We start from the raw sequence: 26,800 nt of genomic DNA on the forward strand, positions 1-26,800 counted from the left end.
ATATCCTCAGATGAAATCTGGAAAGAAGCTTTCTGAGAAACTGCTTAGTGTTCTGTTAATTCATCTCACAGAGTTACATCTGTATTTCGTGGATCTCTTTGCTAGCCTTATTTCGGTGGAATATGAGAACAGATATTTCGGATCCCTTGGAAGACTATAGGGCCAAAGGAAATATCCTCCGATAACAAAGAGAAAGAAGCTTTCTGAGAAACTTCTTTGTGTTCTGTGAAATCATCTCACAGAGTTACAGCTTTCCCCTCAAGAAGACTTTCGCTTAGACAGTTCTTGTGGAATTGGCAAAGTGATATTCGGAAGCCCGTAGAGGGGTATGGTGAAAATGGAAATATCCTCAGAAGAAATCTGGAAAGAAGCTTTCTGAGTAACTGCTTACTGTTCCGTTAATTCATCTCACAGAGTTACATCTGTATTTCGTGGATCTCTTTGCTAGCCTTATTTCTGTGGAATCTGAGAACAGATATTTCGGATCCCTTGGAAGACTATAGGGCCAAAGGAAATATCCTCCGATAACAAAGAGAAAGAAGCTTTCTGAGAAACTTCTTTGTGTTCTGTGAAATCATCTCACAGAGTTACAGCTTTCCCCACAAGAAGACTTTCGCTAAGACAGTTCTTGTGGAATTGGCAAAGTGATATTCTGAAGCCCGTAGAGGGCTATGGTGAAAATGGCAATATCCTCAGAGGAAATCTGGAAAGAAGCTTGCTGAGAAACTGCTTAGTGTTCCGTTAATTCATCTCACAGAGTTACATCTGTATTTCGTGGATGTCTTTGCTAGCCTTATTTCTGTGGAATCTGAGAACAGATAGTTCGGATCCCTTGGAAGACTATAGCGCCAAAGGAAATATCCTCCCATAACAAAGAGAAAGAAGCTTTCTGAGAAACTTCTTTGTGTTCTGTGAAATCATCTCACAGAGTTACAGCTTTCCCCTCAAGAAGCCTTTCGCTAAGACAGTTCTTGTGGAATTGGCAAAGTGATATTTGGAAGGCCATAGAGGGCTATGGTGAAAAAGGAAATATCCTCAGATGAAATCTGGAAAGAAGCATTCTGAGAAACTGCTTAGTGTTCTGTTAATTCATCTCACAGAGTTAAATCTGTATTTCGTGGATCTCTTTGCTAGCCTTATTTCTGTGGAATCTGAGAACAGATATTTCGGATCCCTTGGAAGACTATAGGGCCAAAGGAAATATCCTCTGATAACAAAGAGAAAGAAGCTTTCTGAGAAACTTCTTTGTGTTCTGTGAAATCATCTCCAGAGTCACAGCTTTACCCTCAACAAGCCTTTTGCTAAGACAGTTCTTGTGGAATTGGCAAAGTGATATTTGGAAGAACAAAGAGGGCTATGGTGAAAAAGGAAATATCCTCAGATGAAATCTGGAAAGAAGCTTTCTGAGAAACTGCTTAGTGTTCTGTTAATTCATCTCACAGAGTTACATCTGTATTTCTTGGATCTCTTTGCTAGCCTTATTTCTGTGGAATCTGAGAACAGATATTTCGGATCCCTTGGAAGACTATAGGGCCAAAGGAAATATCCTCCGATAACAAAGAGAAAGAAGCTTTCTGAGAAACTTCTTTGTGTTCTGTGAAATCATCTCACAAGTTACAGCTTTCCACCCAAGAAGCCTTTCGCTAAGACAGTTCTTGTGGAATTGGCAAAGTGATATTTGGAAGCCCATAGAGGGCTATGGTGAAAAAGGAAATATCCTCAGATGGAATCTGGAAAGAAGCTTTCTGAGAAACTGCTTAGTGTTCTGGTAATTCATCTCACAGAGTTACATCTGTATTTCGTGGATCTCTTTGCTAGCCTTATTTCTGTGGAATCTGAGAACAAATATTTCGGATCCCTTTGAAGACTATAGGGCCAAAGGAAATATCCTCCGATAACAAAGAGAAAGAAGCTTTATGAGAAACTTCTTTGTGTTCTGTGAAATCATCTCAAAGACTTATGGCAGTCCCCTCAAGAAGCCTTTCGCTAAGACAGTTCTTGTGGAATTGGCAAAGTGATATTTGGAAGCCCATAGAGGGCTATGGTGAACAAGGAAATATCCTCAGATGAAATCTGGAAAGAAGCTTTCTGAGATACTGCTTAGTGTTCTGTTAATTCACCTCACAGAGTTACATCTGTATTTCGTGGATCTCTTTGCTAGCCTTATTTCTGAGAAATCTGAGAACAGATATTTCGGATCCCTTGGAAGACTATAGGGCCAAAGGAAATATCCTCTTATAACAAAGAGAAAGAAGCTTTCTGAGAAACTTCTTTGTGTTCTGTGAAATCATCTCACAGAGTTACAGCTTTCCCCTCAAGGAGCCTTTCGCTAAGACAGTTCTTGTGGATTTGGAAAGGTGATATTTGGAAGCCCATAGAGGGCTATGGTGAAAAAGGAAATATCCTCAGATGAAATCTGGAAAGAAGCTTTCTGAGAAACTGCTTAGTGTTCTGATAACTCATCTCACAGAGTTACATCTGTATTTCGTGGATCTCTTTTCTAGCCTTATTTCCGTGGAATCTGAAAACAGATATTTCGGATCCCTTGGAAGACTATAGGGCCAAAGGAAATATCCTCCGATAACAAAGAGAAAGAAGCTTTCTGAGAAACTTCTTTGTGTTCTGTGAAATCATCTCACAGGTTACAGCTTTCCCCTCAAGAAGCCTTTCGCTAAGACAGTTCTTGTGGAATTGGCAAAGTGATTTTCGGAAGCCCGTAGAGGGCTAAGGTGAAAATGGAAATATCCTCAGAGGAAATCTGGAAAGAAGCTTTCTGAGAAACTGCTTAGTGTTCCGATAATTCATCTCACAGAGTTACATCTGTATTTCGTGGATCTCTTTGCTAGCCTTATTTCTGTGGAATCAGAGAACAGATATTTCGGATCCCTTGGAAGACTATAGGGCCAAAGGAAATAACCTCCGATAACAAAAAGAAAGAAGCTTTCTGAGAAACTTCTTTGTGTTCTGTGAAATCATCTCACAGAGTTACAGCTTACCCTCAAGAAGCCTTTCGCTAAGACAGTTCTTGTGGAATTGGCAAAGTGATATTCGGAAGCCCGTAGAGGGCTATGGTGAAAATGGAAATATCCTCAGATGAAATCTGGAAAGAAGCTTTCTGAGAAACTTCTTAGTGTTCCGTTAATTCATCTCACAGAGTTACATCTGTATTTCGTGGATCTCTTTGCTAGCCTTATTTCTGTGGAATCTGAGAACAGATATTTCGGATCCCTTGGAAGACTATAGGGCCAAAGGAAATATCCTCCGATAACAAAGAGAAAGAAGCTTTCTGAGAAACTTCTTTGTGTTCTGTGAAATCATCTCACAGAGTTACAGCTTTCCCCTCAAGAAGACTTTCGCTTAGACAGTTCTTGTGGAATTGGCAAAGTGATATTCGGAAGCCCGTAGAGGGCTATGGTCAAAATGGAAATATCCTCAGAAAAAATCTGGAAAGAAGCTTTCTGAGTAACTGCTTAGTGTTCCGTTAATTCATCTCACAGAGTTACATCTGTATTTCGTGGATCTCTTTGCTAGCCTTATTTCTGTGGAATCTGAGAACAGATATTTCGGATCCCTTGGAAGACTATAGGGCCAAAGGAAATATCCTCCGATAACAAAGAGAAAGAAGCTTTCTGAGAAACTTCTTTGTGTTCTGTGAAATCATATCACAGAGTTACAGCTTTCCCCACAAGAAGACTTTCGCTAAGACAGTTCTTGTGGAATTGGCAAAGTGATATTCTGAAGCCCGTAGAGGGCTATGGTGAAAATGGAAATATCCTCAGAAGAAATCTGGAAAGAAGCTTTCTGAGAAACTGCTTAGTGTTCCGTTAATTCATCTCACAGAGTTACATCTGTATTTCGTGGATGTCTTTGCTATCCTTATTTCTGTGGAATCTGAGAACAGATAGTTCGGATCCCTTGGAAGACTATAGCGCCAAAGGAAATATCCTCCCATAACAAAGAGAAAGAAGCTTTCTGAGAAACTTCTTTGTGTTCTGTGAAATCATCTCACAGAGTTACAGCTTTCCCCTCAAGAAGCCTTTCGCTAAGACAGTTCTTGTGGAATTGGCAAAGAGATATTTGAAAGCCCATAGAGGGCTATGGTGAAAAAGGAAATATCCTCAGATGAAATCTGGAAAGAAGCATTCTGAGAAACTGCTTAGTGTTCTGTTAATTCATCTCACAGAGTTAAATCTGTAGTTCGTGGATCTCTTTGCTAGCCTTATTTCTGTGGAATCTGAGAACAGATATTTCGGATACCTTGTAAGACTATAGGGCCAAAGGAAATCTCCTCCGAAAACAAAGAGAAAGAAGCTTTCTGAGAAACTTCTTTGTGTTCTGTGAAATCATCTCACAGAGTTACAGCTTTCCCCTCAAGAAGAAATTCGCTAAGACAGTTCTTGTGGAATTGGCAAAGTGATATTTGGAAGGCCATAGAGGGCTATGGTGAAAAAGGAAATATCCTCAGATGAAATCTGGAAAGAAGCTTTCTGAGAAACTGCTTAGTGTTCTGTTAATTCATCTCACAGAGTTAAATCTGTATTTCGTGGATCTCTTTGCTAGCCTTATTTCTGTGGAATCTGAGAACAGATATTTCGGATCCCTTGGAAGACTATAGGGCCAAAGGAAATATCCTCCGATAACAAAGAGAAAGAAGCTTTCTGAGAAACTTCTTTGTGTTCTGTGAAATCATCTCACAGAGTGACAGCTTTCCCCTCAAGAAGCCATTCGCTAAGACAGTTCTTGTGGAATTGGCAAAGTGATATTTGGAAGGCCATAGAGGGCTATGGTGAAAAAGGAAATATCCTCAGATGAAATCTGGAAAGAAGCTTTCTGAGAAACTGCTTAGTGTTCTGTTAATTCATCTCACAGAGTTACATCTGTATTTCGTGGATGTCTTTGCTAGCCTTATTTCTGTGGAATCTCAGAACAGATATTTCGGATCCCTTGGAAGACTATAGGGCCAAAGGAAATCTCCTCCGATAACAAAGAGAAAGAAGCTTTCTGAGAAACTTCTTTGTTTTCTGTGAAATCATCTCACAGAGTTACAGCTTTCCCCTCAAGAAGCCCTTCGCTAAGACAGTTCTTGTGGAATTGGCAAAGTGATATTTGGAAGCCCCTAGAGGGCTATGGTGAACAAGGAAATATCCTCAGATGAAATCTGGAAAGAAGCTTTCTGAGAAACTGCTTAGTGTTCTGTTAATTCACCTCACAGAGTTACATCTGTATTTCGTGGATCTCTTTGCTAGCCTCATTTCTGTGGAATCTGAGAACAGATATTTCGGATCCCTTGGAAGACTATAGGGCCAAAGGAAATATCCTCTGATAACAAAGAGAAAGAAGCTTTCTGAGAAACTTCTTTGTGTTCTGTGAAATCATCTCACAGAGTTACAGCTTTACCCTCAACAAGCCTTTCGCTAAGACAGTTCTTGTGGAATTGGCAAAGTGATATTTGGAAGCCCATAGAGGGCTATGGTGAAAAAGGAAATATCCTCAGATGAAATCTGGAAAGAAGCTTTCTGAGAAACTGCTTAGTGTTCTGTTAATTCATCTCACAGAGTTACATCTGTATTTCGTGGATCTCTTTGCTAGCCTTATTTCTGTGGAATCTGAGAATAGATATTTCGGATCCCTTGGAAGACTATAGGGCCAAAGGAAATATCCTCCGATAACAAAGAGAAAGAAGCTTTCTGAGAAACTTCTTTGTGTTCTGTGAAATCATCTCACAGAGTTTCAGCTTTCCCCTCAAGAAGCCTTTCGCTAAGACAGCTCTTGTGGAATTGGCAAAGTGATATTTGGAAGCCCATAGAGGGAAACGGTGAAAATGGAAATATCTTCAGATGAAATCTGGAAAGAAGCTTTCTGAGAAACTGCTTAGTGTTCTGTTAATTCATCTCACAGAGTTACATCTGTATTTCGTGGATGTCTTTGCTAGCCTTATTTCTGTGGAATCTGAGAACAGATATTTCGGATCACTTGGAAGACTATAGGGCCAAAGGAAATATCCTCCGATAACAAAGAGAAAGAAGCTTTCTGAGAAACTTCTTTGTGTTCTGTGAAATCATCTCACAAGTTACAGCTTTCCCCTCAAGAAGCCTTTCGCTAAGACAGTTCTTGTGGAATTGGCAAAGTGATATTTGGAAGCCCATAGAGGGCTATGGTGAAAAAGGAAATATCCTCAGATGGAATCTGGAAAGAAGCTTTCTGAGAAACTGCTTAGTGTTCTGGTAATTCATCTCACAGAGTTACATCTGTATTTCGTGGATCTCTTTGCTAGCCTTATTTCTGTGGAATCTGAGAACAAATATTTCGGATCCCATTGAAGACTATAGGGCCAAAGGAAATATCCTCCGATAACAAAGAGAAAGAAGCTTTCTGAGAAACTTCTTTGTGTTCTGTGAAATCATCTCACAAGTTACAGCTTTCCCCTCAAGAAGCCTTTCGCTAAGACAGTTCTTGTGGAATTGGCAAAGTGATATTTGGAAGGCCATAGAGGGCTATGGTGAAAAAGGAAATATCCTCAGATGAAATCTGGAAAGAAGCTTTCTGAGAAACTGCTTAGTGTTCTGTTAATTCATCTCACAGAGTAAAATCTGTATTTCGTGGATGTCTTTGCTAGCCTTATTTCTGTGGAATCTCAGAACAGATATTTCGGATGCCTTGGAAGACTATAGGGCCAAAGGAAATCTCCTCCCATAACAAAGAGAAAGAAGCTTTCTGAGAAACTTCTTTGTGTTCTGTGAAATCATCTCACAGAGTTACAGCTTTCCCCTCAAGAAGCCTTTCGCTAAGACAGTTCTTGTGGAATTGGCAAAGTGATATTTGGAAGCCCCTAGAGGGCTATGGTGAACAAGGAAATATCCTCAGATGAAATCTGGAAAGAAGCTTTCTGAGAAACTGCTTAGTTTTCTGTTAATTCACCTCACAGAGTTACATCTGTATTTCGTGGATCTCTTTGCTAGCCTTATTTCTGTGGAATCTGAGAACAGATATTTCGGATCCCTTGGAAGACTATAGGGCCAAAGGAAATATCCTCTGATAACAAAGAGAAAGAAGCTTTCTGAGAAACTTCTTTGTGTTCTGTGAAATCATCTCACAGAGTTACAGCTTTACCCTCAACAAGCCTTTCGCTAAGATAGTTCTTGTGGAATTGGCAAAGTGATATTTGGAAGCCCATAGAGGGCTATGGTGAAAAAGGAAATATCCTCAGATGAAATCTGGAAAGAAGCTTTCTGAGAAACTGCTTAGTGTTCTGTTAATTCATCTCACAGAGTTACATCTGTATTTCGTGGATCTCTTTGCTAGCCTTATTTCTGTGGAATCTGAGAACAGATATTTCGGATCCCTTGGAAGACTATAGGGCCAAAGGAAATATCCTCCGATAACAAAGAGAAAGAAGCTTTCTGAGAAACTTCTTTGTGTTCTGTGAAATCATCTCACAGAGTTACAGCTTTCCCCTCAAGAAGCCTTTCGCTAAGACAGCTCTTGTGGAATTGGCAAAGTGATATTTGGAAGCCCATAGACGGCATCGGTGAAAATGGAAATATCTTCAGATGAAATCTGGAAAGAAGCTTTCTGAGAAACTGCTTAGTGTTCTGTTAATTCATCTCACAGAGTTACATCTGTATTTCGTGGATCTCTTTGCTAGCCTTATTTCTGTGGAATCTGAGAACAGATATTTCGGATCCCTTGGAAGACTATAGGGCCAAAGGAAATATCCTCCGATAACAAAGAGGAAGAAGCTTTCTGAGAAACTTCTTTGTGTTCTGTGAAATCATCTCACAGAGTTATGGCAGTCCCCTCAAGAAGCCTTTCGCTAAGACAGTTCTTGTGAAATTGGCAAAGTGATATTTCGAAGCCCATAGAGGGGTATGGTGACAAAGGAAATATCCTCAGATGAAATCTGGAAAGAAGCTTTCTGAGAAACTGCTTAGTGTTCTGTTAATTCATCTCACAGAGTTACATCTGTATTTCGTGGATCTCTTTGCTAGCCTTATTTCTGTGGAATCTCAGAACAGATATTTCGGATCCCTTGGAAGACTATAGGGCCAAAGGAAATCTCCTCCGATAACAAAGAGAAAGAAGCTTTCTGAGAAACTTCTTTGTTTTCTGTGAAATCATCTCACAGAGTTACAGTTTTCCCCTCAAGAAGCCTTTCGCTAAGACAGTTCTTGTGGAATTGGCAAAGTGATATTCGGAAGCCCGTAGAGGGCTATGGTGAAAATGGAAATATCCTCAGATGAAATCTGGAAAGAAGCTTTCTGAGAAATTGCTTAGTGTTCCATTAATTCATCTCACAGAGTTACATCTGTATTTCGTGGATCACTTTGCTAGCCTTATTTCTGTGGAATCTGAGAACAGATATTTCGGATCCCTTGGAAGACTATAGGGCCAAAGGAAATATCCTCCGATAACAAAGAGAAAGAAGCTTTCTGAGAAACTTCTTTGTGTTCTGTGAAATCATCTCACAGAGTTACAGCTTTCCCCTCAAGAAGCCTTTCGCTAAGACAGTTCTTGTGGTATTGGCAAAGTGATATTTGGAAGGCCATAGAGGGGTATGGTGAAAAAGGAAATATCCTCAGATGAAATCTGGAAAGAAGCATTCTGAGAAACTGCTTAGTGTTCTGTTAATTCATCTCACAGAGTTAAATCTGTATTTCGTGGATCTCTTTGCTAGCCTTATTTCTGTGGAATCTGAGAACAGATATTTCGGATCCCTTGGAAGACTATAGGGCCAAAGGAAATATCCTCCGATAACAAAGAGAAAGAAGCTTTATGAGAAACTTCTTTGTGTTCTGTGAAATCATCTCACAGAGTTACAGCTTTCCCCTCAAGAAGCCATTCGCTAAGACAGTTCTTGTGGAATTGGCAAAGTGATATTTGGAAGGCCATAGAGGGCTATGGTGAAAAAGGAAATATCCTCAGATGAAATCTGGAAAGAAGCTTTCTGAGAAACTGCTTAGTGTTCTGTTAATTCATCTCACAGAGTTACATCTGTATTTCGTGGATCTCTTTGCTAGCCTTATTTCTGTGGAATCTCAGAACAGATATTTCGGATCCCTTGGAAGACTATAGGGCCAAAGGAAATCTCCTCTGATAACAAAGACAAAGAAGCTTTCTGAGAAACTTCTTTGTTTTCTGTGAAATCATTTCACAGAGTTACAGCTTTCCCCTCAAGAAGCCTTTCGCTAAGACAGTTCTTGTGGAATTGGCAAAGTGATATTTGGAAGCCCATAGAGGGCTATGGTGAACAAGGAAATATCCTCAGATGAAATCTGGAAAGAAGCTTTCTGAGAAACTGCTTAGTGTTCTGTTAATTCACCTCACAGAGTTACATCTGTATTTCGTGGATCTCTTTGCTAGCCTTATTTCTGTGGAATCTGAGAACAGATATTTCGGATCCCTTGGAAGACTATAGGGCCAAAGGAAATATCCTCTGATAACAAAGAGAAAGAAGCTTTCTGAGAAACTTCTTTGTGTTCTGTGAAATCATCTTACAGAGTTACAGCTTTCCCCTCAAGGAGCCTTTCGCTAAGACAGTTCTTGTGGATTTGGAAAGGTGATATTTGGAAGCCCATTGAGGGCTATGGTGAAAAAGGAAATATCCTCAGATGAAATCTGGAAAGAAGCTTTCTGAGAAACTGCTTAGTGTTCTGTTAACTCATCTCACAGAGTTACATCTGTATTTCGTGGATCTCTTTGCTAGCCTTATTTCCGTGGAATCTGAAAACAGATATTTCGGATCCCTTGGAAGACTATAGGGCCAAAGGAAATATCCTCCGATAACAAAGAGAAAGAAGCTTTCTGAGAAACTTCTTTGTGTTCTGTGAAATCATCTCACAGAGTTACAGCTTTACCCTCAACAAGCCTTTCGGTAAGACAGTTCTTGTGGAATTGGCAAAGTGATATTTGGAAGCCCATAGAGGGCTATGGTGAAAAAGGAAATATCCTAAGATGAAATCTGGAAAGAAGCTTTCTGAGAAACTGCTTAGTGTTCTGTTAATTCATCTCACAGAGTTACATCTGTATTTCGTGGATCTCTTTGCTAGCCTTATTTCTGTGGAATCTGAGAACAGATATTTCGGATCCCTTGGAAGACTATAGGGCCAAAGGAAATATCCTCCGATAACAAAGAGAAAGAAGCTTTCTGAGAAACTTCTTTGTGTTCTGTGAAATCATCTCACAGAGTTACAGCTTTCCCCTCAAGAAGCCTTTCGCTAAGACAGTTCTTGTGGAATTGGCAAAGTGATATTTGGAAGCCCATAGAGGGCAACGGTGAAAATGGAAATATCCTCAGATGAAATCTGGAAAGAAGCTTTCTGAGAAACTGCTTAGTGTTCTGTTAATTCATCTCACAGAGTTACATCTGTATTTCGTGGATCTCCTTGCTAGCCTTATTTCTGTGGAATCTGAGAACAGATATTTCGGATCCCTTTGAAGACTATAGGGCCAAAGGAAATATCCTCCGATAACAAAGAGAAAGAAGCTTTCTGAGAAACTTCTTTGTGTTCTGTGAAATCATCTCACAGAGTTACAGCTTTCCCCTCAAGGAGCCTTTCGCTAAGACAGTTCTTGTGGATTTGGAAAGGTGATATTGGGAAGCCCATAGAGGGCTATGGTGAAAAAGGAAATATCCTCAGATGAAATCTGGAAAGAAGCTTTCTGAGAAACTGCTTAGTGTTCTGTTAACTCATCTCACAGAGTTACATCTGTATTTCTGGGAAATCTTTGATAACCTTATTTCTGTGCAATCTGAGAACAGATATTTCGGATCCCTTGGAAGACTATAGGGCCAAAGGAAATATCCTCTGATAACAAAGAGAAAGAAGCTTTCTGAGAAACTTCTTTGTGTTCTGTGAAATCATCTCACAGAGTTACAGCTTTCCCCTCAAGAAGCCATTCGCTAATACAGTTCTTGTGGAATTGGCAATGTGATATTTGGAAGCCCTTAGAGGACAACGGTGAAAATGGAAATATCTTCAGATGAAATCTGGAAAGAAGCTTTCTGAGAAACTGCTTAGTGTTCTGTTAATTCATCTCACAGAGTTACATCTGTATTTCGTGGATCTCTTTGCTAGCCTTATTTCTGTGGAATCTGAGAACAGATATTTCGGATCCCTTTGAAGACTATAGGGCCAAAGGAAATATCCTCCGATAACAAAGAGAAAGAAGCTTTCTGAGAAACTTCTTTGTCTTCTGTGAAATCATCTCACAGACTTATGGCAGTCCCCTCAAGAAGCCTTTCGCTAAGACAGTTCTTGTGGAATTGGCAAAGTGATATTTCGAAGCCCATAGAGGGGTATGGTGAAAAAGGAAATATCCTCAGATTAAATCTGGAAAGAAGCTTTCTGAGAAACTGCTTAGTGTTCTGTTAATTCATCTCACAGAGTTACATCTGTATTTCGTGGATCTCTTTGCTAGCCTTATTTCTGTGGAATCTCAGAACAGATATTTCGGATCCCTTGGAAGACTATAGGGCCAAAGGAAATCTCCTCCGATAACAAAGAGAAAGAAGCTTTCTGAGAAACTTCTTTGTTTTCTGTGAAATCATCTCACAGAGTTACAGCTTTCCCCTCAAGAAGCCTTTCGCTAAGACAGTTCTTATGGAATTGGCAAAGTGATATTCGGAAGCCCGTAGAGGGCTATGGTGAAAATGGAAATATCCTCAGATGAAATCTGGAAAGAAGCTTTCTGAGAAATTGCTTAGTGTTCCGTTAATTCATCTCACAGAGTTACATCTGTATTTCGTGGATCACTTTGCTAGCCTTATTTCTGTGGAATCTGAGAACAGATATTTCGGATCCCTTGGAAGACTATAGGGCCAAAGGAAATATCCTCCGATAACAAAGAGAAAGAAGCTTTCTGAGAAACTTCTTTGTGTTCTGTGAAATCATCTCACAGAGTTACAGCTTTCCCCTCAAGAAGACTTTCGCTAAGACAGTTCTTGTGGAATTGGCAAAGTGATATTCGGAAGCCCGTAGAGGGCTATGGTGAAAATGGAAATATCCTAAGAAGAAATCTGGAAAGAAGCTTTCTGAGAAACTGCTTAGTGTTCCGTTAATTCATCTCACAGAGTTACATCTGTATTTCGTGGATGTCTTTGCTAGCCTTATTTCTGTGGAATCTGAGAACAGATATTTCGGATCCCTTGGAAGACTATAGCGCCAAAGGAAATATCCTCCCATAACAAAGAGAAAGAAGCTTTCTGAGAAACTTCTTTGTGTTCTGTGAAATCATCTCACAGAGTTACAGCTTTCCCCTCAAGAAGCCTTTCGCTAAGACAGTTCTTGTGGAATTGGCAAAGAGATATTTGAAAGCCCATAGAGGGCTATGGTGAAAAAGGAAATATCCTCAGATGAAATCTGGAAAGAAGCATTCTGAGAAACTGCTTAGTGTTCTGTTAATTCATCTCACAGAGTTAAATCTGTAGTTCGTGGATCTCTTTGCTAGCCTTATTTCTGTGGAATCTGAGAACAGATATTTCGGATACCATGGAAGACTATAGGGCCAAAGGAAATCTCCTCCGAAAACAAAGAGAAAGAAGCTTTCTGAGAAACTTCTTTGTGTTCTGTGAAATCATCTCACAGAGTTACAGCTTTCCCCTCAAGAAGAAATTCGCTAAGACAGTTCTTGTGGAATTGGCAAAGTGATATTTGGAAGGCCATAGAGGGCTATGGTGAAAAAGGAAATATCCTAAGATGAAATCTGGAAAGAAGCTTTCTGAGAAACTGCTTAGTGTTCTGTTAATTCATCTCACAGAGTTAAATCTGTATTTCGTGGATCTCTTTGCTAGCCTTATTTCTGTGGAATCTGAGAACAGATATTTCGGATCCCTTGGAAGACTATAGGGCCAAAGGAAATATCCTCCGATAACAAAGAGAAAGAAGCTTTCTGAGAAACTTCTTTGTGTTCTGTGAAATCATCTCACAGAGTTACAGCTTTCCCCTCAAGAAGCCATTCGCTAAGACAGTTCTTGTGGAATTGGCAAAGTGATATTTGGAAGGCCATAGAGGGCTATGGTGAAAAAGGAAATATCCTCAGATGAAATCTGGAAAGAAGCTTTCTGAGAAACTGCTTAGTGTTCTGTTAATTCATCTCACAGAGTTACATCTGTATTTCGTGGATGTCTTTGCTAGCCTTATTTCTGTGGAATCTCAGAACAGATATTTCGGATCCCTTGGAAGACTATAGGGCCAAAGGAAATCTCCTCCGATAACAAAGAGAAAGAAGCTTTCTGAGAAACTTCTTTGTTTTCTGTGAAATCATCTCACAGAGTTACAGCTTTCCCCTCAAGAAGCCTTTCGCTAAGACAGTTCTTGTGGAATTGGGAAAGTGATATTTGGAAGCCCCTAGAGGGCTATGGTGAACAAGGAAATATCCTCAGATGAAATCTGGAAAGAAGCTTTCTCAGAAACTGCTTAGTGTTCTGTTAATTCACCTCACAGAGTTACATCTGTATTTCGTGGATCTCTTTGCTAGCCTTATTTCTGTGGAATCTGAGAACAGATATTTCGGATCCCTTGGAAGACTATAGGGCCAAAGGAAATATCCTCTGATAACAAAGAGAAAGAAGCTTTCTGAGAAACTTCTTTGTGTTCTGTGAAATCATCTCACAGAGTTACAGCTTTACCCTCAACAAGCCTTTCGCTAAGACAGTTCTTGTGGAATTGGCAAAGTGATATTTGGAAGCCCATAGAGGGCTATGGTGAAAAAGGAAATATCCTCAGATGAAATCTGGAAAGAAGCTTTCTGAGAAACTGCTTAGTGTTCTGTTAATTCATCTCACAGAGTTACATCTGTATTTCGTGGATCTCTTTGCTAGCCTTATTTCTGTGGAATCTGAGAATAGATATTTCGGATCCCTTGGAAGACTATAGGGCCAAAGGAAATATCCTCCGATAACAAAGAGAAAGAAGCTTTCTGAGAAACTTCTTTGTGTTCTGTGAAATCATCTCACAGAGTTACAGCTTTCCCCTCAAGAAGCCTTTCGCTAAGACAGCTCTTGTGGAATTGGCAAAGTGATATTTGGAAGCCCATAGAGGGAAACGGTGAAAATGGAAATATCTTCAGATGAAATCTGGAAAGAAGCTTTCTGAGAAACTGCTTAGTGTTCTGTTAATTCATCTCACAGAGTTACATCTGTATTTCGTGGATGTCTTTGCTAGCCTTATTTCTGTGGAATCTGAGAACAGATATTTCGGATCACTTGGAAGACTATAGGGCCAAAGGAAATATCCTCCGATAACAAAGAGAAAGAAGCTTTCTGAGAAACTTCTTTGTGTTCTGTGAAATCATCTCACAAGTTACAGCTTTCCCCTCAAGAAGCCTTTCGCTAAGACAGTTCTTGTGGAATTGGCAAAGTGATATTTGGAAGCCCATAGAGGGCTATGGTGAAAAAGGAAATATCCTCAGATGGAATCTGGAAAGAAGCTTTCTGAGAAACTGCTTAGTGTTCTGGTAATTCATCTCACAGAGTTACATCTGTATTTTGTGGATCTCTTTGCTAGCCTTATTTCTGTGGAATCTGAAAACAGATATTTCGGATCCCTTGGAAGACTATAGGGCCAAAGGAAATATCATCCGATAACAAAGAGAAAGAAGCTTTCTGATAAACTTCTTTGTGTTCTGTGAAATCATCTCACAGAGTTACAGCTTTACCCTCAACAAGCCTTTCGCTAAGACAGTTCTTGTGGAATTGGCAAAGTGATATTTGGAAGCCTATAGAGGGCTATGGTGAAAAAGGAAATATCCTCAGATGAAATCTGGAAAGAAGCTTTCTGAGAAACTGCTTAGTGTTCTGTTAATTCATCTCACAGAGTTACATCTGTATTTTGTGGATCTCTTTGCTAGCCTTATTTCTGTGGAATCTCAGAACAGATATTTCGGATCCCTTGGAAGACTATAGGGCCAAAGGAAATATCCTCTGATAACAAAGAGGAAGAAGCTTTCTGAGAAACTTCTTTGTGTTCTGTGAAATCATGTCACAGAAGTACAGCTTTCCGCTCAAGAAGCCTTTCGCTAAGACAGTTCTTGTGGAATTGGCAAAGTGATATTTGGAAGCCCATAGACGGCATCGGTGAAAATGGAAATATCTTCAGATGAAATCTGGAAAGAAGCTTTCTGAGAAACTGCTTAGTGTTCTGTTAATTCATCTCACAGAGTTACATCTGTATTTCGTGGATCTCTTTGCTAGCCTTATTTCTGTGGAATCTGAGAACAGATATTTCGGATCCCTTGGAAGACTATAGGGCCAAAGGAAATATCCTCCGATAACAAAGAGAAAGAAGCTTTCTGAGAAACTTCTTTGTGTTCTGTGAAATCATCTCACAGAGTTGTGGCAGTCCCCTCAAGAAGCCTTTCGCTAAGACAGTTCATGTGAAATTGGCAAAGTGATATTTCGAAGCCCATAGAGGGGTATGGTGAAAAAGGAAATATCCTCAGATTAAATCTGGAAAGAAGCTTTCTGAGAAACTGCTTAGTGTTCTGTTAATTCATCTCACAGAGTTACATCTGAATTTCGTGGATCTCTTTGCTAGCCTTATTTCTGTGGAATCTCAGAACAGATATTTCGGATCCCTTGGAAGACTATAGGGCCAAAGGAAATATCCTCCGATAACAAAGAGAAAGAAGCTTTCTGAGAAACTTCTTTGTGTTCTGTGAAATCATCTCACAGAGTTGTGGCAGTCCCCTCAAGAAGCCTTTCGCTAAGACAGTTCATGTGAAATTGGCAAAGTGATATTTCGAAGCCCATAGAGGGGTATGGTGAAAAAGGAAATATCCTCAGATTAAATCTGGAAAGAAGCTTTCTGAGAAACTGCTTAGTGTTCTGTTAATTCATCTCACAGAGTTACATCTGAATTTCGTGGATCTCTTTGCTAGCCTTATTTCTGTGGAATCTCAGAACAGATATTTCGGATCCCTTGGAAGACTATAGGGCCAAAGGAAATCTCCTCCGATAACAAAGAGAAAGAAGCTTTCTGAGAAACTTCTTTGTTTTCTGTGAAATCATCTCACAGAGTTACAGCTTTCCCCTCAAGAAGCCTTTCGCTAAGACAGTTCTTGTGGAATTGGCAAAGTGATATTCGGAAGCCCGTAGAGGGCTATGGTGAAAATGGAAATATCCTCAGATGAAATCTGGAAAGAAGCTTTCTGAGAAATTGCTTAGTGTTCCATTAATTCATCTCACAGAGTTACATCTGTATTTCGTGGATCACTTTGCTAGACTTATTTCTGTGGAATCTGAGAACAGATATTTCGGATCCCTTGGAAGACTATAGGGCCAAAGGAAATATCCTCCGATAACAAAGAGAAAGAAGCTTTCTGAGAAACTTCTTTGTGTTCTGTGAAATCATCTCACAGAGTTACAGCTTTCCCCTCAAGAAGCCTTTCGCTAAGACAGTTCTTGTGGTATTGGCAAAGTGATATTTGGAAGGCCATAGAGGGCTATGGTGAAAAAGGAAATATCCTCAGATGAAATATGGAAAGAAGCATTCTGAGAAACTGCTTAGTGTTCTGCTAATTCATCTCACAGAGTTACATCTGTATTTCGTGGATCTCTTTGCTAGCCTTATTTCTGTGGAATCTGAGAACAGATATTTCGGATCCCTTGGAAGACTATAGGGCCAAAGGAAATATCCTCCGATAACAAAGAGAAAGAAGCTTTATGAGAAACTTCTTTGTGTTCTGTGAAATCATCTCACAGAGTTACAGCTTTCCCCTCAAGAAGCCATTCGCTAAGACAGTTCTTGTGGAATTGGCAAAGTGATATTTGGAAGGCCATAGAGGGCTATGGTGAAAAAGGAAATATCCTCAGATGAAATCTGGAAAGAAGCTTTCTGAGAAACTGCTTAGTGTTCTGTTAATTCATCTCACAGAGTTACATCTGTATTTCGTGGATCTCTTTGCTAGCCTTATTTCTGTGGAATCTCAGAACAGATATTTCGGATCCCTTGGAAGACTATAGGGCCAAAGGAAATCTCCTCCGATAACAAAGAGAAAGAAGCTTTCTGAGAAACTTCTTTGTTTTCTGTGAAATCATCTCACAGAGTTACAGCTTTCCCCTCAAGAAGCCTTTCGCTAAGACAGTTCTTGTGGAATTGGCAAAGTGATATTTGGAAGCCGATAGAGGGCTATGGTGAACAAGGAAATATCCTCAGATGAAATCTGGAAAGAAGCTTTCTGAGAAACTGCTTAGTGTTCTGTTAATTCACCTCACAGAGTTACATCTGTATTTCGTGGATCTCTTTGCTAGCCTTATTTCTGTGGAATCTGAGAACAGATATTTCGGATCCCTTGGAAGACTATAGGGCCAAAGGAAATATCCTCTGATAACAAAGAGAAAGAAGCTTTCTGAGAAACTTCTTTGTGTTCTGTGAAATCATCTTACAGAGTTACAGCTTTCCCCTCAAGGAGCCTTTCGCTAAGACAGTTCTTGTGGATTTGGAAAGGTGATATTTGGAAGCCCATTGAGGGCTATGGTGAAAAAGGAAATATCCTCAGATGAAATCTGGAAAGAAGCTTTCTGAGAAACTGCTTAGTGTTCTGTTAACTCATCTCACAGAGTTACATCTGTATTTCGTGGATCTCTTTGCTAGCCTTATTTCCGTGGAATCTGAAAACAGATATTTCGGATCCCTTGGAAGACTATAGGGCCAAAGGAAATATCCTCCGATAACAAAGAGAAAGAAGCTTTCTGAGAAACTTCTTTGTGTTCTGTGAAATCATCTCACAGAGTTACAGCTTTACCCTCAACAAGCCTTTCGGTAAGACAGTTCTTGTGGAATTGGCAAAGTGATATTTGGAAGCCCATAGAGGGCTATGGTGAAAAAGGAAATATCCTAAGATGAAATCTGGAAAGAAGCTTTCTGAGAAACTGCTTAGTGTTCTGTTAATTCATCTCACAGAGTTACATCTGTATTTCGTGGATCTCTTTGCTAGCCTTATTTCTGTGGAATCTGAGAACAGATATTTCGGATCCCTTGGAAGACTATAGGGCCAAAGGAAATATCCTCCGATAACAAAGAGAAAGAAGCTTTCTGAGAAACTTCTTTGTGTTCTGTGAAATCATCTCACAGAGTTACAGCTTTCCCCTCAAGAAGCCTTTCGCTAAGACAGTTCTTGTGGAATTGGCAAAGTGATATTTGGAAGCCCATAGAGGGCAACGGTGAAAATGGAAATATCCTCAGATGAAATCTGGAAAGAAGCTTTCTGAGAAACTGCTTAGTGTTCTGTTAATTCATCTCACAGAGTTACATCTGTATTTCGTGGATCTCCTTGCTAGCCTTATTTCTGTGGAATCTGAGAACAGATATTTCGGATCCCTTTGAAGACTATAGGGCCAAAGGAAATATCCTCCGATAACAAAGAGAAAGAAGCTTTCTGAGAAACTTCTTTGTGTTCTGTGAAATCATCTCACAGAGTTACAGCTTTCCCCTCAAGGAGCCTTTCGCTAAGACAGTTCTTGTGGATTTGGAAAGGTGATATTGGGAAGCCCATAGAGGGCTATGGTGAAAAAGGAAATATCCTCAGATGAAATCTGGAAAGAAGCTTTCTGAGAAACTGCTTAGTGTTCTGTTAACTCATCTCACAGAGTTACATCTGTATTTCTGGGAAATCTTTGATAACCTTATTTCTGTGCAATCTGAGAACAGATATTTCGGATCCCTTGGAAGACTATAGGGCCAAAGGAAATATCCTCTGATAACAAAGAGAAAGAAGCTTTCTGAGAAACTTCTTTGTGTTCTGTGAAATCATCTCACAGAGTTACAGCTTTCCCCTCAAGAAGCCATTCGCTAATACAGTTCTTGTGGAATTGGCAATGTGATATTTGGAAGCCCTTAGAGGACAACGGTGAAAATGGAAATATCTTCAGATGAAATCTGGAAAGAAGCTTTCTGAGAAACTGCTTAGTGTTCTGTTAATTCATCTCACAGAGTTACATCTGTATTTCGTGGATCTCTTTGCTAGCCTTATTTCTGTGGAATCTGAGAACAGATATTTCGGATCCCTTTGAAGACTATAGGGCCAAAGGAAATATCCTCCGATAACAAAGAGAAAGAAGCTTTCTGAGAAACTTCTTTGTCTTCTGTGAAATCATCTCACAGACTTATGGCAGTCCCCTCAAGAAGCCTTTCGCTAAGACAGTTCTTGTGGAATTGGCAAAGTGATATTTCGAAGCCCATAGAGGGGTATGGTGAAAAAGGAAATATCCTCAGATTAAATCTGGAAAGAAGCTTTCTGAGAAACTGCTTAGTGTTCTGTTAATTCATCTCACAGAGTTACATCTGTATTTCGTGGATCTCTTTGCTAGCCTTATTTCTGTGGAATCTCAGAACAGATATTTCGGATCCCTTGGAAGACTATAGGGCCAAAGGAAATCTCCTCCGATAACAAAGAGAAAGAAGCTTTCTGAGAAACTTCTTTGTTTTCTGTGAAATCATCTCACAGAGTTACAGCTTTCCCCTCAAGAAGCCTTTCGCTAATACAGTTCTTATGGAATTGGCAAAGTGATATTCGGAAGCCCGTAGAGGGCTATGGTGAAAATGGAAATATCCTCAGATGAAATCTGGAAAGAAGCTTTCTGAGAAATTGCTTAGTGTTCCGTTAATTCATCTCACAGAGTTACATCTGTATTTCGTGGATCACTTTGCTAGCCTTATTTCTGTGGAATCTGAGAACAGATATTTCGGATCCCTTGGAAGACTATAGGGCCAAAGGAAATATCCTCCGATAACAAAGAGAAAGAAGCTTTCTGAGAAACTTCTTTGTGTTCTGTGAAATCATCTCACAGAGTTACAGCTTTCCCCTCAAGAAGACTTTCGCTAAGACAGTTCTTGTGGAATTGGCAAAGTGATATTCGGAAGCCCGTAGAGGGCTATGGTGAAAATGGAAATATCCTAAGAAGAAATCTGGAAAGAAGCTTTCTGAGAAACTGCTTAGTGTTCCGTTAATTCATCTCACAGAGTTACATCTGTATTTCGTGGATGTCTTTGCTAGCCTTATTTCTGTGGAATCTGAGAACAGATATTTCGGATCCCTTGGAAGACTATAGCGCCAAAGGAAATATCCTCCCATAACAAAGAGAAAGAAGCTTTCTGAGAAACTTCTTTGTGTTCTGTGAAATCATCTCACAGAGTTACAGCTTTCCCCTCAAGAAGCCTTTCGCTAAGACAGTTCTTGTGGAATTGGCAAAGAGATATTTGAAAGCCCATAGAGGGCTATGGTGAAAAAGGAAATATCCTCAGATGAAATCTGGAAAGAAGCATTCTGAGAAACTGCTTAGTGTTCTGTTAATTCATCTCACAGAGTTAAATCTGTAGTTCGTGGATCTCTTTGCTAGCCTTATTTCTGTGGAATCTGAGAACAGATATTTCGGATACCTTGGAAGACTATAGGGCCAAAGGAAATCTCCTCCGAAAACAAAGAGAAAGAAGCTTTCTGAGAAACTTCTTTGTGTTCTGTGAAATCATCTCACAGAGTTACAGCTTTCCCCTCAAGAAGAAATTCGCTAAGACAGTTCTTGTGGAATTGGCAAAGTGATATTTGGAAGGCCATAGAGGGCTATGGTGAAAAAGGAAATATCCTCAGATGAAATCTGGAAAGAAGCTTTCTGAGAAACTGCTTAGTGTTCTGTTAATTCATCTCACAGAGTTAAATCTGTATTTCGTGGATCTCTTTGCTAGCCTTATTTCTGTGGAATCTGAGAACAGATATTTCGGATCCCTTGGAAGACTATAGGGCCAAAGGAAATATCCTCCGATAACAAAGAGAAAGAAGCTTTCTGAGAAACTTCTTTGTGTTCTGTGAAATCATCTCACAGAGTTACAGCTTTCCCCTCAAGAAGCCATTCGCTAAGACAGTTCTTGTGGAATTGGCAAAGTGATATTTGGAAGGCCATAGAGGGCTATGGTGAAAAAGGAAATATCCTCAGATGAAATCTGGAAAGAAGCTTTCTGAGAAACTGCTTAGTGTTCTGTTAATTCATCTCACAGAGTTACATCTGTATTTCGTGGATGTCTTTGCTAGCCTTATTTCTGTGGAATCTCAGAACAGATATTTCGGATCCCTTGGAAGACTATAGGGCCAAAGGAAATCTCCTCCGATAACAAAGAGAAAGAAGCTTTCTGAGAAACTTCTTTGTTTTCTGTGAAATCATCTCACAGAGTTACAGCTTTCCCCTCAAGAAGCCTTTCGCTAAGACAGTTCTTGTGGAATTGGGAAAGTGATATTTGGAAGCCCCTAGAGGGCTATGGTGAACACGGAAATATCCTCAGATGAAATCTGGAAAGAAGCTTTCTCAGAAACTGCTTAGTGTTCTGTTAATTCACCTCACAGAGTTACATCTGTATTTCGTGGATCTCTTTGCTAGCCTTATTTCTGTGGAATCTGAGAACAGATATTTCGGATCCCTTGGAAGACTATAGGGCCAAAGGAAATATCCTCTGATAACAAAGAGAAAGAAGCTTTCTGAGAAACTTCTTTGTGTTCTGTGAAATCATCTCACAGAGTTACAGCTTTACCCTCAACAAGCCTTTCGCTAAGACAGTTCTTGTGGAATTGGCAAAGTGATATTTGGAAGCCCATAGAGGGCTATGGTGAAAAAGGAAATATCCTCAGATGAAATCTGGAAAGAAGCTTTCTGAGAAACTGCTTAGTGTTCTGTTAATTCATCTCACAGAGTTACATCTGTATTTCGTGGATCTCTTTGCTAGCCTTATTTCTGTGGAATCTGAGAATAGATATTTCGGATCCCTTGGAAGACTATAGGGCCAAAGGAAATATCCTCCGATAACAAAGAGAAAGAAGCTTTCTGAGAAACTTCTTTGTGTTCTGTGAAATCATCTCACAGAGTTACAGCTTTCCCCTCAAGAAGCCTTTCGCTAAGAGAGCTCTTGTGGAATTGGCAAAGTGATATTTGGAAGCCCATAGAGGGAAACGGTGAAAATGGAAATATCTTCAGATGAAATCTGGAAAGAAGCTTTCTGAGAAACTGCTTAGTGTTCTGTTAATTCATCTCACAGAGTTACATCTGTATTTCGTGGATGTCTTTGCTAGCCTTATTTCTGTGGAATCTGAGAACAGATATTTCGGATCACTTGGAAGACTATAGGGCCAAAGGAAATATCCTCCGATAACAAAGAGAAAGAAGCTTTCTGAGAAACTTCTTTGTGTTCTGTGAAATCATCTCACAAGTTACAGCTTTCCCCTCAAGAAGCCTTTCGCTAAGACAGTTCTTGTGGAATTGGCAAAGTGATATTTGGAAGCCCATAGAGGGCTATGGTGAAAAAGGAAATATCCTCAGATGGAATCTGGAAAGAAGCTTTCTGAGAAACTGCTTAGTGTTCTGGTAATTCATCTCACAGAGTTACATCTGTATTTCGTGGATCTCTTTGCTAGCCTTATTTCTGTGGAATCTGAGAACAAATATTTCGGATCCCATTGAAGACTATAGGGCCAAAGGAAATATCCTCCGATAACAATGAGAAAGAAGCTTTCTGAGAAACTTCTTTGTGTTCTGTGAAATCATCTCACAAGTTACAGCTTTCCCCTCAAGAAGCCTTTCGCTAAGACAGTTCTTGTGGAATTGGCAAAGTGATATTTGGAAGGCCATAGAGGGCTATGGTGAAAAAGGAAATATCCTCAGATGAAATCTGGAAAGAAGCTTTCTGAGAAACTGCTTAGTGTTCTGTTAATTCATCTCACAGAGTTAAATCTGTATTTCGTGGATCTCTTTGCTAGCCTTATTTCTGTGGAATCTGAGAACAGATATTTCGGATCCCTTTGAAGACTATAGGGCCAAAGGAAATATCCTCCGATAATTAAGAGAAAGAAGCTTTCTGAGAAACTTCTTTGTGTTCTGTGAAATCATCTCACAGAGTTACAGCTTTCTCCTCAAGAAGCCATTCGCTAAGACAGTTCTTGTGGAATTGGCAAAGTGATATTTGGAAGGCCATAGAGGGCTATGGTGAAAAAGGAAATATCCTCAGATTAAATCTGGAAAGAAGCTTTCTGAGAAACTGCTTAGTGTTCTGTTAATTCATCTCACAGAGTTACATCTGTATTTCGTGGATGTCTTTGCTAGCCTTATTTCTGTGGAATCTCAGAACAGATATTTCGGATCCCTTGGAAGACTATAGGGCCAAAGGAAATCTCCTCCGATAACAAAGAGAAAGAAGCTTTCTGAGAAACTTCTTTGTTTTCTGTGAAATCATCTCACAGAGTTACAGCTTTCCCCTCAAGAAGCCTTTCGCTAAGACAGTTCTTGTGGAATTGGCAAAGTGATATTTGGAAGCCCCTAGAGGGCTATGGTGAACAAGGAAATATCCTCAGATGAAATCTGGAAAGAAGCTTTCTGAGAAACTGCTTAGTGTTCTGTTAATTCACCTCACAGAGTTACATCTGTATTTCGTGGATCTCTTTGCTAGCCTTATTTCTGTGGAATCTGAGAACAGATATTTCGGATCCCTTGGAAGACTATAGGGCCAAAGGAAATATCCTCTGATAACAAAGAGAAAGAAGCTTTCTGAGAAACTTCTTTGTGTTCTGTGAAATCATCTCACAGAGTTACAGCTTTACCCTCAACAAGCCTTTCGCTAAGATAGTTCTTGTGGAATTGGCAAAGTGATATTTGGAAGCCCATAGAGGGCTATGGTGAAAAAGGAAATATCCTCAGATGAAATCTGGAAAGAAGCTTTCTGAGAAACTGCTTAGTGTTCTGTTAATTCATCTCACAGAGTTACATCTGTATTTCGTGGATCTCTTTGCTAGCCTTATTTCTGTGGAATCTGAGAACAGATATTTCGGATCCCTTGGAAGACTATAGGGCCAAAGGAAATATCCTCCGATAACAAAGAGAAAGAAGCTTTCTGAGAAACTTCTTTGTGTTCTGTGAAATCATCTCACAGAGTTACAGCTTTCCCCTCAAGAAGCCTTTCGCTAAGACAGTTCTTGTGGAATTGGCAAAGTGATATTTGGAAGCCCATAGACGGCATCGGTGAAAATGGAAATATCTTCAGATGAAATCTGGAAAGAAGCTTTCTGAGAAACTGCTTAGTGTTCTGTTAATTCATCTCACAGAGTTACATCTGTATTTCGTGGATCTCTTTGCTAGCCTTATTTCTGTGGAATCTGAGAACAGATATTTCGGATCCCTTGGAAGACTATAGGGCCAAAGGAAATATCCTCCGATAACAAAGAGAAAGAAGCTTTCTGAGAAACTTCTTTGTGTTCTGTGAAATCATCTCACAGAGTTATGGCAGTCCCCTCAAGAAGCCTTTCGCTAAGACAGTTCTTGTGAAATTGGCAAAGTGATATTTCGAAGCCCATAGAGGGGTATGGTGAAAAAGGAAATATCCTCAGATGAAATCTGGAAAGAAGCTTTCTGAGAAACTGCTTAGTGTTCTGTTAATTCATCTCACAGAGTTACATCTGTATTTCGTGGATCTCTTTGCTAGCCTTATTTCTGTGGAATCTCAGAACAGATATTTCGGATCCCTTGGAAGACTATAGGGCCAAAGGAAATATCCTCCGATAACAAAGAGAAAGAAGCTTTCTGAGAAACTTCTTTGTGTTCTGTGAAATCATCTCACAGAGTTACAGCTTTCCCCTCAAGAAGCCTTTCGCTAAGACAGTTCTTGTGGAATTGGCAAAGTGATATTCGGAAGCCCGTAGAGGGCTATGGTGAAAATGGAAATATCCTCAGATGAAATCTGGAAAGAAGCTTTCTGAGAAATTGCTTAGTGTTCCATTAATTCATCTCACAGAGTTACATCTGTATTTCGTGGATCACTTTGCTAGCCTTATTTCTGTGGAATCTGAGAACAGATATTTCGGATCCCTTGGAAGACTATAGGGCCAAAGGAAATATCCTCCGATAACAAAGAGAAAGAAGCTTTCTGAGAAACTTCTTTGTGTTCTGTGAAATCATCTCACAGAGTTACAGCTTTCCCCTCAAGAAGCCTTTCGCTAAGACAGTTCTTGTGGTATTGGCAAAGTGATATTTGGAAGGCCATAGAGGGGTATGGTGAAAAAGGAAATATCCTCAGATGAAATCTGGAAAGAAGCATTCTGAGAAACTGCTTAGTGTTCTGTTAATTCATCTCACAGAGTTAAATCTGTATTTCGTGGATCTCTTTGCTAGCCTTATTTCTGTGGAATCTGAGAACAGATATTTCGGATCCCTTGGAAGACTATAGGGCCAAAGGAAATATCCTCCGATAACAAAGAGAAAGAAGCTTTATGAGAAACTTCTTTGTGTTCTGTGAAATCATCTCACAGAGTTACAGCTTTCCCCTCAAGAAGCCATTTGCTAAGACAGTTCTTGTGGAATTGGCAAAGTGATATTTGGAAGGCCATAGAGGGCTATGGTGAAAAAGGAAATATCCTCAGATGAAATCTGGAAAGAAGCTTTCTGAGAAACTGCTTAGTGTTCTGTTAATTCATCTCACAGAGTTACATCTGTATTTCGTGGATCTCTTTGCTAGCCTTATTTCTGTGGAATCTCAGAACAGATATTTCGGATCCCTTGGAAGACAATAGGGCCAAAGGAAATCTCCTCTGATAACAAAGAGAAAGAAGCTTTCTGAGAAACTTCTTTGTTTTCTGTGAAATCATTTCACAGAGTTTCAGCTTTCCCCTCAAGAAGCCTTTCGCTAAGACAGTTCTTGTGGAATTGGCAAAGTGATATTTGGAAGCCCATAGAGGGCTATGGTGAACAAGGAAATATCCTCAGATGAAATCTGGAAAGAAGCTTTCTGAGAAACTGCTTAGTGTTCTGTTAATTCACCTCACAGAGTTACATCTGTATTTCGTGGATCTCTTTGCTATCCTTATTTCTGTGGAATCTGAGAACAGATATTTCGGATCCCTTGGAAGACTATAGGGCCAAAGGAAATATCCTCTGATAACAAAGAGAAAGAAGCTTTCTGAGAAACTTCTTTGTGTTCTGTGAAATCATCTTACAGAGTTACAGCTTTCCCCTCAAGGAGCCTTTCGCTAAGACAGTTCTTGTGGATTAGGAAAGGTGATATTTGGAAGCCCATTGAGGGCTACGGTGAAAAAGGAAATATCCTCAGATGAAATCTGGAAAGAAGCTTTCTGAGAAACTGCTTAGTGTTCTGTTAACTCATCTCACAGAGTTACATCTGTATTTCGTGGATCTCTTTGCTAGCCTTATTTCCGTGGAATCTGAAAACAGATATTTCGGATCCCTTGGAAGACTATAGGGCCAAAGGAAATATCATCCGATAACAAAGAGAAAGAAGCTTTCTGAGAAACTTCTTTGTGTTCTGTGAAATCATCTCACAGAGTTACAGCTTTACCCTCAACAAGAATTTCGCTAAGACAGTTCTTGTGGAATTGGCAAAGTGATATTTGGAAGCCTATAGAGGGCTATGGTGAAAAAGGAAATATCCTCAGATGAAATCTGGAAAGAAGCTTTCTGAGAAACTGCTTAGTGTTCTGTTAATTCATCTCACAGAGTTACATCTGTATTTCGTGGATCTCTTTGCTAGCCTTATTTCTGTGGAATCTCAGAACAGATATTTCGGATCCCTTGGAAGACTATAGGGCCAAAGGAAATATCCTCTGATAACAAAGAGAAAGAAGCTTTCTGAGAAACTTCTTTGTGTTCTGTGAAATCATGTCACAGAAGTACAGCTTTCCGCTCAAGAAGCCTTTCGCTAAGACAGTTCTTGTGGAATTGGCAAAGTGATATTTGGAAGCCCATAGACGGCATCGGTGAAAATGGAAATATCTTCAGATGAAATCTGGAAAGAAGCTTTCTGAGAAACTGCTTAGTGTTCTG

Source organism: Macaca mulatta, chromosome 13, assembly GCF_049350105.2.
Source record: "Macaca mulatta isolate MMU2019108-1 chromosome 13, T2T-MMU8v2.0, whole genome shotgun sequence".
Classification (NCBI taxonomy): Eukaryota; Metazoa; Chordata; class Mammalia; order Primates; family Cercopithecidae; genus Macaca; species Macaca mulatta.